This window comes from Melopsittacus undulatus, chromosome Z (assembly GCF_012275295.1).
Source record: "Melopsittacus undulatus isolate bMelUnd1 chromosome Z, bMelUnd1.mat.Z, whole genome shotgun sequence".
Taxonomy (NCBI): Eukaryota; Metazoa; Chordata; class Aves; order Psittaciformes; family Psittaculidae; genus Melopsittacus; species Melopsittacus undulatus.
The window spans coordinates 36,636,159-36,652,160 of NC_047557.1; the positions used below are offsets into that span (position 1 = coordinate 36,636,159).

The 16,002-nt window shown below is 41.0% G+C and overlaps 1 protein-coding gene across 1 annotated transcript in view; it reads right to left on the reverse strand.

Annotated features, from left to right (window-relative positions):
• PIP5K1B (phosphatidylinositol-4-phosphate 5-kinase type 1 beta) overlaps positions 1-7,527 on the reverse strand; it is a 105,143-nt gene extending 97,616 nt beyond the window's left edge. Inside the window, exon 1 of the mRNA XM_031054402.1 lies at positions 7,492-7,527. The gene's annotated coding sequence lies outside the window, so the exon portion shown is untranslated. The remainder of the gene's footprint in view (positions 1-7,491) is intronic.
• Between the last annotated feature and the right edge of the window lie 8,475 nt (positions 7,528-16,002).

Below are 16,002 nucleotides of genomic sequence, written 5' to 3' on the forward strand. Positions count from 1 at the left end.
CCTACAATTTTACAGTCTGGATTAGGGAAGGTACGAACCACCAAGACTGCTATCTTGACCCAAAAGAAATATTTTCATTAATCTTCTAATTGAAGACAAGGCAGCAGTGGTGGCTGCAATGGACTTTTACACTACTCAAATAAAAACTTGGCGGCTCCCCGCTTATCTGTGTCTTGAGCACTCAGAATGGCTTACCAACAACTGAGTTTGCTAGGGGGAAAAAAGAAACCAAACAACAAAGCAAAACTAAAACCCCAAACCCCACAAAAAAAACCAAAAAAACCCCAAAAAAACAAACAAAAAAACCCCACAAAAACCTAACAAACCAAAACACCAAACCCCAAGCCCAAAGAAAACATATTTCCCAAATTTCATAACAGATTATAGATTACAAGCTGTCCACCTATCCTGGGTTCAGCTGTAGCAGTAATTTTTCTCCTTCTTGGTACAGTGCTGTGTTTTCTACTTTAGTCGGAGAACAGTGCTAATAACACATAAATGTTTTTAGTTGTTCAAAGGGTTGCTGGCGCTCAGGGCCCCATTTGAAATCATTCTTCTTCTAGGTCACCTGATAAATACAAGACAGTAACCATGAAATAAACAGCTGTTGACACTAGTGGGATACCCTAGTGGGACAGGAAAGAAACACAATCATTCTTAGGTGTTGTGGGGTTCTGGAGAACGCACATCCCAAATTACAGTCTGATTGTAAGCCCACTCTATAGAACCTGGTGGTGAAGGTACACCACAGAGATGCTCATGTACACAAGACTCAGGCCACTGAGGAACATCAGAACACATGACTTTATTCTCAGCTAGATGGTCATATCCACCACTCCGGGTTTTGAAGATATGTACTGTTATGATCATCAGCAGAGAATAAAGTCATGCCATGACATCTCAGGCCATCAAGGCAGAGATGCAACATATAGATGGACTTGCGATCAAGGGGTGGACTTAACAATGGACACTATTGCCCAGGTTATGGAACAGAAGCAAGCTCCAGAACATCATCTCTCCAGCCCTGAAAGACTGTTACAGGAGGTGGAGCCTGACATAATTGACTGAGTGAATATAAACTAGAAAATACAGCACTGCACCAGCTACAAAGAAGGAGAAAAATGACTGCTACTGCTGAATCAAGGGCAACTCCAAATCACCCAGAGACCAGCTTAAACCTTTGGTAAGCTTAAGAAAAAAAAAAAAAAAAACAACAAAAAAACCCAACAAAACAAAAACAACCAACCAACCAAAACCAAAGCACTTGACACACAGATTTTGACACTACTGTTGCCTCAAAAATCATCAGTAATAAACAAAACACAGTTTAAGACATGCAATCTCATGCAGACAATCCTCTTCATGAACTGAAAAAATAAAAAAAAAATTTAAAAAAAATCAATCTGAGATCTGGGGAAGAAACAACAGTTTGTACAGTTTGTAATGAATCCAAGAGAAAACACTTACTGGCTGTCATAGTCTTATGGCTAATGGCAGGAGACTTCACAAGAGTTTATGTAACTCTAAATTGTAAAAAGTTTACAAAACCCTAAGTGGGAGTACCATTCCAGCACCTTTTTAAACACTACAGTCAGCAAAAGCAGCAAACTAACAGGATAGAAGCTCCAGCACAGTTCTGGGCTCCCATTAGCTTGCGACTCCTGGTACCTCCCTGCTCCCCCAGTTGCTGCTGCTGCAGTGAGCTATGTTGAGACTTGGAAACTGACAGGCAAACCTCTGCTACAATCAAGCTATCGTTTGCCTACATGGATGTATCCTCTGACATTTCAGCGACTCATGCTGATAGCCAGGCCAAGAAATTCTTGTGAAAACAAACTCAGCAGGAGAAAGAAAAAATTACTTCCCCAGACAGACAGAGGTGGGAAGGTCTGAGTACAAAACAGCACAAAGAGAATACAGCCTGTTCACTCCTTAGCCAACACAGGTCTGAGCATAGTCTTTTTCTAAGTTATAGCTCAAGCAGCAAGAGAAAAAGCCCAAATGGGCAAAGGAAGTGATAATAGACTATGATGCAAACTGGAGATATGGTGGTGGCAAAAGCTGTTGCAGCCAAGCAAGTTTCTCTCTCAACTAGATTAGAGGAATTCTGACAGCAATCTCACATATGTTCTCACAAGCAAAAGAAACTAACAGGTCTCACCCTACTAATTCCACTTCTTTTCCACCTCTCCACTGCTGTTTATATATCCTCACACACAACCCCACAAAAGGTTATACCAGCAAATTGCGCCATTTAAAGCCAGTTTAAAAATAGCTGCTCTCCACACCAATTTCTTTTGTTCTTGTGAAGTTATTTTTAACTTAGATAACTTCAGTCATCCGATGTTATCAGCAAGCCTCACCAATAGCCTGGCAACCACAGCCAAAATAGTGGTAAACTGCCATAACAGTTGCAGTATTTTTAAGCCGGCTTTGGTGATGAAGGCAACATCCCATTAAAATACACTGCTTATCAAGCTATAAACTTCAGTGTTAGAAGTTTCCTTCAGTTCAAATGGCATTGTTTATGGAGTTATGAAGATGATTTAATAACTTCATTTGCAAACTACAGCAATATTTCTACTAACTAATGGTATTCAACTTTTAAAGTATTTGTGTACCTGAACTATATTTGTATCTGTGCCTGTTGGACTTAATATAATTCTGATCATAAACTATTAGCTCTAGTCATAGGAAATCAAGATAGGTTTTCAAATGTATATATTCATATGCCAGAAAACTGCCAACTCAGTATGTTTGGACAGAGACAAAATGAGCCAAGCAGAATCCAATTCCAGATCCCTCACACCTTCTTCCATAGGATGAGCTTTATGATTCACAGCGAATTGGTCTCCACTAAGAGAGGATAAAAATAATCCTAACACTGGGACATGACCTGCAGACACATACCTCTTACACAGTAAAGGATTAATCTTTCAGTCTCCATGTTTTAGCTCCAGGGTGTGTAATAGGTGTGTTCCCCGGCCTTTGTGAGACATTTTAAAAGGTATACCACTATTTATAGTTCCCTGCAGTAACAAGCATCACATGAAAACCAAAGCATATCAAACACAGAGGGCTTGGCAGGTGGCATGCAGTCGCAAAATACATGAATCTTGAGCTAAAACAGCTAGCAATAAAAATAAACACAGTTAATCAAATGGTCATCATTCAGCACCTGCTTTACTAGACAAAAACATCCCATGACTATGCACATACACAGCACCACACAGAATTTTACAAGTAACTTACTTCTTGACTATGATGCAGATCATAGCCTTGACATACTGAAGAAACTAAAGTTAGCTTACTATTACTTTTAGTTATTCAAAATCTCATACTTCAAAATACACAACATAAGCACATCGGGACAATGGTGAAAATATACAAGGGACCTGCAACACCTGCAACTGCCCCCTATTTTGCTACACTTGATCTATTTAGGGAAAATAAAACTCAGAGTATCAGTGGTGTGGGGCCACAAGCAGGTTCAGTACACAATGGATTCAAACACAAATTACATCTAGCAGATGAAGAATGGTCCAAGCTGTACCTAACACTCGATGGCAGGGATGCTGAGTTCCCAATCCCTGCCTAGCACTGTTAATAAAACTTAATTTTAAAAAGTATTTAATTGCATTTAACTTGTGCAGAGTTTTCTGTTCAGTCCTAAACAATATGGTGGTTTGAATATTAGAACATAGAACAAACTGCTTATGTATATATGCTTCTAAGAACACATTTTATTTTGCCTGATTAGTAAAGTTTGGGTTTTAGCTTCTACAATATAGACATTTCAACTATAGTGTTATATAATTACCAGTAGTAGAATCACAAAATTACAGAATAGTTTAGGCTGGAAAAAACCTTTGAGATCATTGAGTCCTGACATTAACCTAGCACACTACCAAGTCCACCATTAAACCATGTCCCTAAGTGCCACATCTACACATCTTTCAGGTATCCCCAGGGATGGTGATTCAATCACTTTCCTGTGCAGTCGGTTCCAATGCTTCACAACCCTTTCAGCAAAGAAAGTTTTCATAATATCCAACCTAAACCTCCCCTTGCCCAACTTGAGGCCATTTCCTTTTTTTCTGTAACTTGTCTCTTGGGAGAACAGACAGACACCCCACCTTGCTGCAATCTGCTTTCAGGTAGTTGTAGAGAACAATTAGGTCTCCCCTGAACCTCCTTTTCTCCAGACTAAACAACCCCACTTGTTTCAGCTGCTCCTCATAAGACTTGTGCTCTAGACCCTTCACCTTCATTGCCCTTCTTTGGATGCACTCCAGCACCAAAATGTCTTTCTTGTAGCGACAGGCCCAAAACTGAACACAGCATTCGAGGTGTGGTACAGTGCCAAGTACAGGGGGATGAGCACTTCCCTGGCCCTGCTGGCCACATTATATCGATACAAGCCAGGATGCTGTTGGACCGAAGTGCAGGACTCAGCACCGAGCCTTGCTGAACCTCATACAACTGGCCATAGCCCATCAATCCAGTGTGTGCAGATCCCTCTGCAGAGTGTTCCTATCCTCCAGCCGATCAACACCCCCAGCCATTTTGGTGTCATCTGCAAAATTACTGAGGGTGCACTTGATCCCCTCATCCAGATCACTGACAGAGACACTAAACAGAACTGGGTCCAGTACTGAGCCCTGGGGAACACCTGTGACTGTCTGCCAGCTGGATTTAAGTCCATTCATTGTCATCCTTTGGGCTCAGCCATCCAGGCAGTTTTTCACCCAGCAGAGCATGCTTGTCCAAGCCATGAACAGCCAGCCTCCCCAGGAGAATGCTGTAGGAAACAGCATCAAAGGCTTTACTCAAGTCCTGGTAAATAACATCCACAGCCTTTCCCTCATCCACTGAACAGGTCACCTTGTCATAGGATGAAATCAAGTAACCAAAGTAACCATACTGCAACACCAACAAGCATACATTCTGTGATTATTGTGTACAACAAATTTTTAGGTAGGCTCTCAGCGATTGTTAGCATAGCATAGTATCCTGCAGGGCACTGAAAACTGCACAGAAGCTGTGCCAGCTCTTATCTCCCCTTAAAATGAAAAGGAGCTGGGGGGAAAAGGGCAGGCAGTACCTCACGAACAGCTTCCCAGGTCCTTAGGAAAGGCTGTTGCCAGCTTCCAAGCTGAAGTGGCCAGGAACACTAACACACTTAACGTGCCTTGGTTACACAGGCCATAAACAGAGTGGACACTGTACACACAGAGCTGCAACAATCACTAAGCATGTTTTCAACTTCAGAGGAAGTCTGGGTTTTACAGTTTCCAGACCATTTTGCTTATGTCAAAATGAAAAAAAAAAAAAAAACCAAGAAATCCTTTAGCTATCTACAGGATAGGTGAGAAACAAAACTGAGAAAAAAAAATATCAAGGCCATTCCACAAGCACATACTATTACAGCCAACATTCCACATTACATTACATTCCATATTACATTCCACAAGCACATACTATTACAGCCAACCATGTAAGCATATGCTATTTTTAGGCATGTATTTCAATTCTCCCAATATCAAGAAGATCTAAAACTATAACTAAAGGTTATTTATAGCCCTAAACTAGCACCAATTAACTCAATGAAAGAAACCTCCTGCTGTTTCTAATGGTTTAAGGATCAATTCCTAAACTTAGAACATGACTTTCCACTTCATTTTATCTAGTGGGGAAGGGAAGAATCCAAGAAAGAGATTAAATACAGTGAAGTAGAGTGAAGTGGGACATTTCTGCAATCATGGGTTTTTTTCTCCTCAATATATGATCAGAAATCAACCTTTAAAAGAAAAACAGATTTTAGTATTTGTGTTCAATTTTGGTTCTCATGAATCAATTCTGAGATGGCTACAAGGCAAAAAAGTACATTAAGGATAGGAGGAAGCATCTGGGTGGAGGAAGAGATGTGTCAAATTAAGACTTATGTAGGGTTTTTTTGGTTCTGGAAGAGTCAAAAGTAACAGCTACATTAGGCATTCATCAGACTATGTATTCTCTGCTTTGAAGATCAAAGAACTTTGAGTGACCATTTAATGAAGTTTATTAAAAAGCATCTCTACCATAATAAACTGTAGGATAAACATCCTATAAATTTACATGGCGACTTTCAAAAGCCAGTGCCTGCTACAATATAGATTTACTAATTCCCAGACTGACAATGCTCCTTATGTTAGGTTCATTTTAATAAGAATTTCTGTGGTATAAATTTTGATCTGAGCCCTCCTCCACCTTACATTACCCAAATGTTAGCTCAAAACATTTATATGAATATGTACCCTCTAACAAAGTAGAAGGAACAAAACCACTGTTTCTTCACCTTAAGCAACATCCTTTTAGAAGCAACATGAAACGAGTATATTTACATTTCCTTTGGGAGACTTAGCGTAACATCCGCACAAAGTTTTCCTAAAGCAACAGCATGTACCATAGCTCTGTTTTAAAGAGGCAGCATTAAAAATAAAGGGGGAGGGGGGGCGGGGAAATGTGGGGGAAAAACCCAACTGAAAAAAAACCGAACCAAACCACAAACCAAAAGCCGTCTGAACACCTAATCAGTGTATCATAAACACTGCTACTCTAGGAAAGCCACTGTACGGTACCATGAAGTAAGTTTCCCATTTGAATTGTACTTCTGTCGGACGCTGTTAGGAAGATGCGCATTCTGGACAGCAGCGCCTCAGCCCACACCTGCCTCCCACAGGCAGCAGCGGCGGCACCAGCAAGGGTCGCCCCACGGCGCCCAGCCGGACCGCCACGGGGATGGGCTGCGCACACCTGAATAAACTCCTTCAGTCACAACAGAGTTTAATCCCAGAATATCCAGCGCCTAAGGCATTAAGGCATGCAGAAACCTACCCCTCACACGCTGTTGCTCTTTCCTCCCCATTCCCGCTCCCCCTTAAAAAAAACGAAAATCACACAATTAAGAGGCTTGAAAGTCCGTGGGAGTTCATAGAAAAATCTCCTCAAACCAACCAGAAGCCCCCCAGAACCAAGACGCGTTTCCCGTCAGTCCTTCACGCTGCAGCTGGTTCGGCCTCCTCCGTCGCAGGCGGAGCTCCCCAGCGCGGACAGGCACCCGGCTCCGGCCGCCCCCACCCAGCCACAAGTCCCGCGCCCCCCGGTCCCTCACAGGCCTGCGCCCAAGGGGCTCCACAGGTCTAAAAACAAAACCAGGGGAAAACCGGCCAAATGCGCCGAAGATCCCCATGCCTGCGGCGAGGCCGCTCACCCCACAGCGGGGGAAGCCCGGGCGGTGCGCACGGAGGCACTGCACGTCCGGAGGTACCCGCCGCACCCGGCACAGCCCGCGACCAGTCTGTAACGGCTTCCAGCGAGGCGCCTTCCGCCCGCCGGAGGCCTCCCCCCGCCTGCGCCACCTCGCTCGAGGCCCCCGAGGCCGGAGCAGGGGACCGCGCAGTCGCCACCGCTGCCCCGGGCCCGCCCGAACTGCAGCACCGCAACTCTCACCTCCAACGCCGGTGTGGGGCGGTGCGAGGCGGAGCGGCGCGGATCGGAGGGCCGCGATTGAGGCCCCGCCCGCGGGCTGAGGCGGTCCAGTGGGCGCCGTGCGCGTTTAACAGGGCCCACCTGCCGCTGTCTTCCCGCCTTTGGCGCTCGTTGTTCTCTGTGAACGCAGGGAGTGGTTCAGGGCACTGCTGCGGACGGTGGATGAGCGGCTGGTGGCTGGGGGTCCGGTGTCCGCAGGATACGCGGCTGTGGCTGGTCATGGAGGGCTGCGTACTGCTTTGATGTGCGAGGCCGTGGTGGTGCGCTAAAATGTGACAGCACCTGTCGGCCCATTTTTGGTAGGAGGCACTTTGCCTCTAGAGCCAGCTGGCCATTGGGGCCAGCTCTGGCAGCCTGGACTGAAGGGCCACTGTGGAGTGTGTGCTCATTTCCATGCTTCATGTTTTGCTTCTTCAGGGTTGCACTCAGTCATCACATGTGAACTCCAAGTACTGCTTGTCACATAAAACTCTGTTGTGCTGGCCACCAAGAGACACATACACCCTGAGTGGGACCACACAAGCATTGTTGCTGCAGCATCCACCCAGGCATCCCCATCAACACTGAGAAGGCTAAAAGTCCAAGTTGTTAATTCTCCCAACATCATGTACTCCCATGTTTATGTTTTTCAGGCCTCAGAAAAGTACTGAGGAAAAGGGCAGCGAGGAAGACTATAATCAAGTGTAGACATATGAATGTGGAAAGGAAGCTGGGAGAAAGCACATACAAAGGTTTAGTGCACAAGAAAATGGGGGTTGGGAGGACCTCATCTGCAACACTGCTGCATTCAAGGGAATGTCTCTTCTCCTGGGGCCTGAGCTCTTCTAGGGCTGTATCCCTACTGCATGACCCAAGACTGGGTCTTGAGAGGTGGCTGTGTCTGCTCTCTGCTCTGGAATGGTTACAAACCTTTAGTGTCTACTCTGGGCCTTTTTGTTCATGGAAGAATAGACTACTCCCAATATACACAAGATGAGTACATAATAGCTGTGCATTTATAGCTGTAATTACTGATATCAGATAGCTGACTCATGCACATTGAATTCCAAGTGTAGAAGGAACTACTGCATGTGTGCATGTTAAAGAAATCTCATCGCATTTCAACATGCTACTTCCATTTTGTTCCATTTTATTCCAGGTCCTTACTTTGCTCTGCTTTTTTATCTGCCATTTTATAACAAATTGTATAATTTTATCACTTTATAACAAATGATAGCAGAACAACTGCATCATATATTTACTCAAATCAATGTGCAATAGTCACACCACATAAATGGTGATGACTTTCCTAGGTCAGAGCTGGAAGATAAATCTCTGGTAAACTAGCTTCTGCTGTCATCCCCTGGTGCTTCAATTTCTGCTTTTCACACCAGTAGTAGTACAGTGGCTCATATACACTGCAGTCAGATGTGCCATCTGGCTTAGCTCTCAGTGTTTAGAGTGGATGATACTTTCTGAATGTATTAAAAATCTGCAGCATTAACAAGTTTGTGGTAATACAAGTATTTGAAAGATAACAGAGAATAATCTTAATACTGTCCGGGCTTTTCAAAATCTCCTTTCAAATCTTTAAGGTGAACTGCTTCACGTTAGGTTTCACCTCAACTGGCAAGACTGTTATGTCTTACATAACTCTTGCAAAGGAAGTTTTAAGAACTGCAGATAGCAGTGACACTGTTACATGTGACAAACAGTCAACACCAAGTCCCAGACCCAAGGAGAAGAGCAGAGAGAACCCCCAATTCCTTTTCCTCAGAAAAGCATGCTAATGTAGGAGAGTTTTTTTCTTTCTTTCTTTTTTGTGCTGAACTAAGCAGGTACCTGAATGTTTTTTTCCCACTCATGCATGCACTCAGTAACAGTGCTATGTGATGGAAGAAAACTGTCAGTAAGTGACACATTAGGAATTTCAATGATCATTTTCTTCTCCTCATACTGCCAGGCTGGTAGCTAGTTGCCCTAGGGTCTGCAAGCAACAACTTGCACAGATACACAAAAACCAGCCTGATAAGAGTTGCTACTAGCTATGATGATAGTTTGCTGCTTACAATCTAATTTTCTGCAATTATCATTTTAGTTGATCACCCTACACGGAATTCCATGCTAACACTTTATGCAGCTTACATCATATGAGCTAGCAAAGTAGCTGCAGGAAATCTGGAGCTGTAAATGGTAGTCCAACACATTTTTCAGATTTGTACAACTATGCTTTGAAGGGATTGAAGGTGATGTTTATGTCAAGGACATTTATCTTAATGGTTTCAAAATATTAAAACATCTCACAGCCTCTTTATTTCTGCCACAAAATATCCGAGATGAGAGGAATACTATTATTTAGTTTAATAAAATGAAGACAGGTATTGACAATACACTTAAGTCAGTTTTAAGAATCATAATTCCAGATCAAAAGCACTGTAGCAGAGTAGCAATCTGGTATAAACTCATTTTGCTGGTTCAGATTCCTTCAGACAGTTTATATGCATTAGCTTCATGCTGATAAGTTTTTTATCTTTCCTCTCCCAAGAGCTTACATTCTTGATTGTGTGGTGAGAAGTGTAATTGTGTTCCATGCCTTAGCCAGAACAAGTATATGCTACTGGGAGAGCCAGTGGTTCACAGGTCCAGGATGAATTATGCTGAAACCATCAGTGCAGACATTTAACATTTAGCATAGAGTCCAGTATCATGCACAGGTAGCATTTTAGGCCTCCATTAATAATTTTATTTTTATGTTCCTTTGTTTTTACATACCCAGTTACCATGGACCAATTTTTGAAGGAGAGTTGCACATAGGATGACTTACTTTCTTCAACACTAAAAAAAAGTGAAAGGAAGGGAAGGAAAGAGGATGGGAGACTAAGAAAGAATTTCTAGAAATCTAAAAATGTAGTAAGGGGGGCTTCTGAGTAGTAATGGGTAACAAAGTTTTTTTGCATCAATATCCTACCTCTAGATCATTACTTATGCAGGAATTAAAACTCAACACACTGTTTCAAGACTGACAATTCTGTGATGTTAATTTGGAGATTTTTTTTCCCCCAAGAAAGGTACAGAACTACAAAGAGTTCTATTTCTTATCTTAATTAAAATAAGTAATTTTATTCCCCCTCCTATGTTTCTGTCCCACCATGTCTCTGAAGAGTATGCAAGGTTATTAAAAAAAAAAAAAACAAGCCAAAATAGTTTTCCAGTTCTACTGATTTGATCAACTTCTCAAAATAATAAAAATTGATATATATTAAAATAATATTAAGCAAGCTTATTAATAATGCACTTTACAGGAAATAAAAATGTATTGGTCTCTTATATTTGACAGAATATTCAAGGCCAATTTCTCCTTTCTGTCTAGTAATCGCAGATATCATAAGCTTTGTATGTTCTTACTGCCATGGAAACGTGAGCTATGTCATGCCAGCATGTCAACACAGCCTGAATCTGGATTTTGTTTGCTGAAAATTAGGGCAAGGGACAAGGCCTCCTAAGAGGACCCTGAATGCTTTTAAGAAAGCAGACATTTTCCAGTAGGGTTTACCTGGATTTCTGATGACTGTTCTCAGAAGAGCAAAAGTCATTGATATCTAAGAACTGGTTCCTCATTTTCCCCTGTTTATTTTTTGCTGTTCCACAAGTAATGGAGATAGCTGAGCAGAACTCATCATTCAGCTATGCTCTAGAAATGAGAGACCTGTTCATACAGATACTCACATGACCCATGGCAATTCAGATATTTGTCTACATGTTGGCAAATCAGTCATCTTTATCCCTTCCTTTGAACAAAATTGTGGTCTTTGTACCATTGATATTGTTACTCTGAACAGAACAGGTGCACCTTTCTGGAATCAATGAAATATGGTAAACTGTCTCCTCCTTGAGTCACTTGCTTCAATCCAGCCAAGTTTACAAATAAATTCAGTCTTTCTGCATTCCTCAACCGTGACGAGGTTTGTTTAGCCACTTACCTATCCATGCATTTGTCCTAAGTAGTGAACAGCTCTGCAATAAGCTGGGTTTCTTCTTTTTTGTGAATGTGAGGGTGTGGAGCATATGCATATGGTGGTGAAAACATGTGGATAGGTTTTCCAGTCTGAGAGTTGCCATTATTTCTTGTTTTTGTTGAAGAAAATTATATACTCTTAAGTGAAGTCCACAGGGGAAATTGAGTTTTAGAGAAAAGAAGTAGTAAAAACTTTTTTAATAGCAAAAGAGGGAGAAGCATCTGTGTGAGTTAAAATGCCAGCACTGCCACCCAGAATGTATGCAGAATTCTGACAGTTAACTAATGAAATTAAGTTTTCCACATGTTCACTTAAAACTCAGCAGTGTTGAGCTCTCCTAGCTGTTAAAAACTAGATGAAGTTAATTCTGTTTCCCAGTTTAGGATGTGTATCTCGAATGATATAATCGCTAGGAAGAACAGCCATGGGGAAATTCTAAACCAGTATTTTCTTTTCCTGTTGATCGTACTACTTAGATGATGTAGATGCAAACTAGTGGAAAACCTTCAGAGGAGGGAGAGAAATTAGTAAAATGTTGAGTATAAATGTTCTCTGAGGGTTTTTATTGACTAGTGTTGTTAACTCAAGTGTTTTTAAAATAACATTGCAATGACTGTAGTAATATCATTTTAGGTAAAAGGATGGTTTGCACTCACCCTTTTAAAGAAGCATCAGATTTAAAGTGACACTTCATTTATACAGATTATACATGTTCACTAATGATACACTCATTAATTTACATTAAGCTGTGTAAGATTTCTGAGTGTAAGATTTCTGCTTCATATCTGAAGAAACCTGGAAAATGAAAATTCCATTTGAACTCAAACTAGTAAGAATGTTTGCATCTTTAAATTCTGCAAAACCAATAATTACTCAAAGCGAATTAAAATACAGGTACTAGCCCATAGTATGCATTCTGCAGACTTCTACTGCCTTTTGTGGCTTTCTCCTAAATGCTATGCCGTCTCTTTGAGATAGTAAATCAAAGGACACTTTGTTCTGAGGGCATGCATCAGGTTTCTCTGGCAATCGAGTATAAAACTCCCAGTTGATTGTCTGGCAGAGCAAATCTGTCTTGCAAGGAAATCTAATGCCAGTGCAACATCTTCCATGTGGAGAGATGCCTTCTCCCAGGCTTGGGATTCTGCCCCCTCAAGAATCATTTATTAAGTCTTTCAGTGCTGTTTTGTGGTTTTCCTTTCAGAGAATATCTCAGCTTTAGAGGGAAAGTACTCAGGATTCACAGCAGGGAATTTAACCATGAGGTTAAATTAAATTTCAATGGTTTTTGGTGCCATTTTACTCATGAAATCTTGTGCTTTGGGTGTCGTGCACATGGATGCATAGCTGTGCTCACATACATCACTTGAGAAAATTTGGTCTCTAAGACTTTTCAGTTAGTTATGTGCAAGTTTTATTGCACTCATTTCAGAAATCTGATTTTCAAATTGTTGGTCATGAGTAGTTATTAGCAGGTCAAGAAAACATTATTATTATATCCTAGTTAAACAGGAGCTCTAAACCCTGAGAAACCTCTTCTGCTGGATGGTAGAAACCAAGCCCACATGGTTTTCACAGACACATTCCTTTGTAACTGCACAGGAACATGGTTCCAGTGTATTTATCTTTCTATTATAGTATCACATAATCATATAGAAAAGCAAATGCTGGTATGTACTATTGCTGTTACATACTGGGGCTAGCTTCTATAGCCTGTCTGCATGGCACAGTGCAGTGCTGTGCAGATATACTAAAGGGAACTCTGGTACCAGACACAGTAGAGTTGCATTAGCAACTTAATTAGCCCAGACAAAGAACGTTACTAACATAGTTACACAGTTAAGGCTCCAAAAGCAATGTCTTTCAGCACTATCTCTAAAAGGTGATAATTAGGTAGACTGTGACTCTCTAACATTGCATGAGATGCTACATTAGGCTGTGTGAGCAATCAAGCAAATGTTTTGTATGAGACAAGCTGCTGCTTCTAAGTTTCACATGAGTAAGCGTGCACTTCTGTGAATTTTCTATTAGTGGAAAATGCTAAAAAAAGTTACAGTAATTATTTCCAGTCACAAAAGAAAGGACAACATAATAAGCATAACACAGAACAAACAAAACCAGGAGCACATGAAACAGAATTTTTTAAGATGCTCAAAATTCCTTCTTCTCTGCCTTCAAAATTCAGCCTATTCAGGAGAATTTCTTCTGGAGTGAAAATGCATCTGGAAAACCTTTAATAAGAAAGAAGCAACACATCTGTCAGGGTGCTTCAAAAGTTTTGCAAGTGTTTTGTCCTTCAGGAAGATCTCTGTATTCAGATCTTGAGGTCTGAACAAAAGACTATCAAAGGTAAGGAGATACAGTGCTGAAGAAGAGGTGTACCTATGCAGAGGTCATCAAAGAACTATAAAGTTTTGACTGTATGTTCCTTAGTTGTACTTATGACATTATTGGTAGCGTTTATCATACCTCTGAAACTTTCTCCTGACAACACTGCTGTCTAGGATTATGTTAGAAGAATTTTTTTCCTTAACCCACTAGTTTTGCTGTAGATAATGGTGTAATTTCTGACTCAGCATTTCTGTTGAGCTTCTCTTTTATCACTGTATATTCGTATTGACATGTTATTTAGGAACAACTTTGCAGAGAAAAAAAAGTAGCGGGTTTTTTTATGGCATGGAAATATGGAGAAAAGTTCCAATCTTGTTACACTTCATGGGTATTTACTACACTTGTGACTACAATTCATCTGTTGAAGATCGATTTGGAGAACAGGCCAAGTAAATTTGATAGGGAATAGGTCCATGTGTCTGTAAAAGCTGGATGTCCTTCACGTGAAAACACATAGCTATTAAGCAACCTGTGTCTGCTCCATCTATTGAAGAGAGGGGAGAGAAAAAATATGATCGGATCACATTCTTGTTTCTGTTACTTTCCAGAATTCATTTGACTTCTTCTTTGTGCATTAAAAGAAAAGTGGTCTTCATTTCATGTGAATTATACCATCAGGACAAAAGAGCTGCCAGGGCAGTAGGACACAAAAAACTTTTAAGAAAATTTGAAAGGAACAGAAAACCTGTATTATTCACCTATATGTATACTGAGATGGCTGGCTTTCTTAAGCTGTACAGAACTAAAATAACAGAGCTGTCTCACTTGCTACTGGCTTGGTTATAATAGTTAATGTCATTTTGGTAAGGTTTTCACCTTTCTACTCAGTATTTCCTGTAAGTACATGTAGATACAGCCAAATGAGAACTGAAGTGTCCATACATACCTCAGGGCAAAGTTATTTTGCTCCAGAAATTAGAATGATAGAATAGTTAGGGTTGGAAAGGATCCTAAGATCACCTAGTTCCAACCCCCCTGCCATGGGCAGAGAGCCTCACACTAGATCGTGTTGCCCAAGTCTCTGTCTAACCTGGTCTTGAACACTGCCAGAGATGGAGAATTCTTCTGTAACAACGTGACTAATCATCACAGAGTCCTGATAGAAATGAAAGGGCTGTTTTCTGCTTCATTCTAACACCTGATGACCTTCAATGCTGTTACGGTTTAAGCCCAGGTGGTAACTTGGAACCATGCAGCTGCTAGCTCACTCCCCTCCTTGAGAGACCGAAAAGTCCTTGATTGCAGGAAGCAATCAAGGACTGAGCAACAACCAGAACCTTGGTGTGTTATCAGCATTGTTTTCAGACTGAAGCCAAAACACAGCACTGCACCAGCTACTAAGAAGGAGGAGAAAGTAACTGTTACAGTTGAATCCAGGACAAATGCTCATCTGTATGGTTGATTTCCTCTCTGTTCATACAGACCCGCTAACTTAGTGTGGGCTTCTCAGAGAGAGATAGGCTCTAACCCTATGCATGGGACTGCAGGAATATTTCAGAAAATATTTATAATTGTTGAGGAGGAAATTATTGTCATTATGATCAAATAGCCAACATTATTAATTACAGAACTTTGAACATACTTTGCTATTTAGTTGCCACTACAATGCTTAAGCCTGAATTTGCACTGCACATGAGTAGTCCCAAATATGTTCTTTTTTCCAGTGGGATGAAGTCAGATTCCTGCAGTGGACAAGCAGGGGAAGAAGTATTCTTGAATTCCAGCTTATATATCAGCACAGGTGCTAAGTGAGTCTGAAATAATGTTGAGCTTCTCTTTGTATGTGCCTATAGACTCCTGAAGTTTCTATCTTGAATTATAACTGCATTTAGGAAACACAAAATTGATTGACCTTTGTAGTTGTTGCAATGGAATACAAGTCTTTGAAACAAAACCCACACTACGGTTCCAACATACAGAGCACTGAAGAATTCATTCTCAGTAGAAATACTTTAAGAATATGTTTAAAACCTTGAGAAATCTATATCACTGGGATTCTTTTCTTTCATATTTATCATTAATATTTCAGTTTTTACAATTGTTTCAATTTTCATTCTTTATTTCTATTCTTAATGTTCTTTTTTTT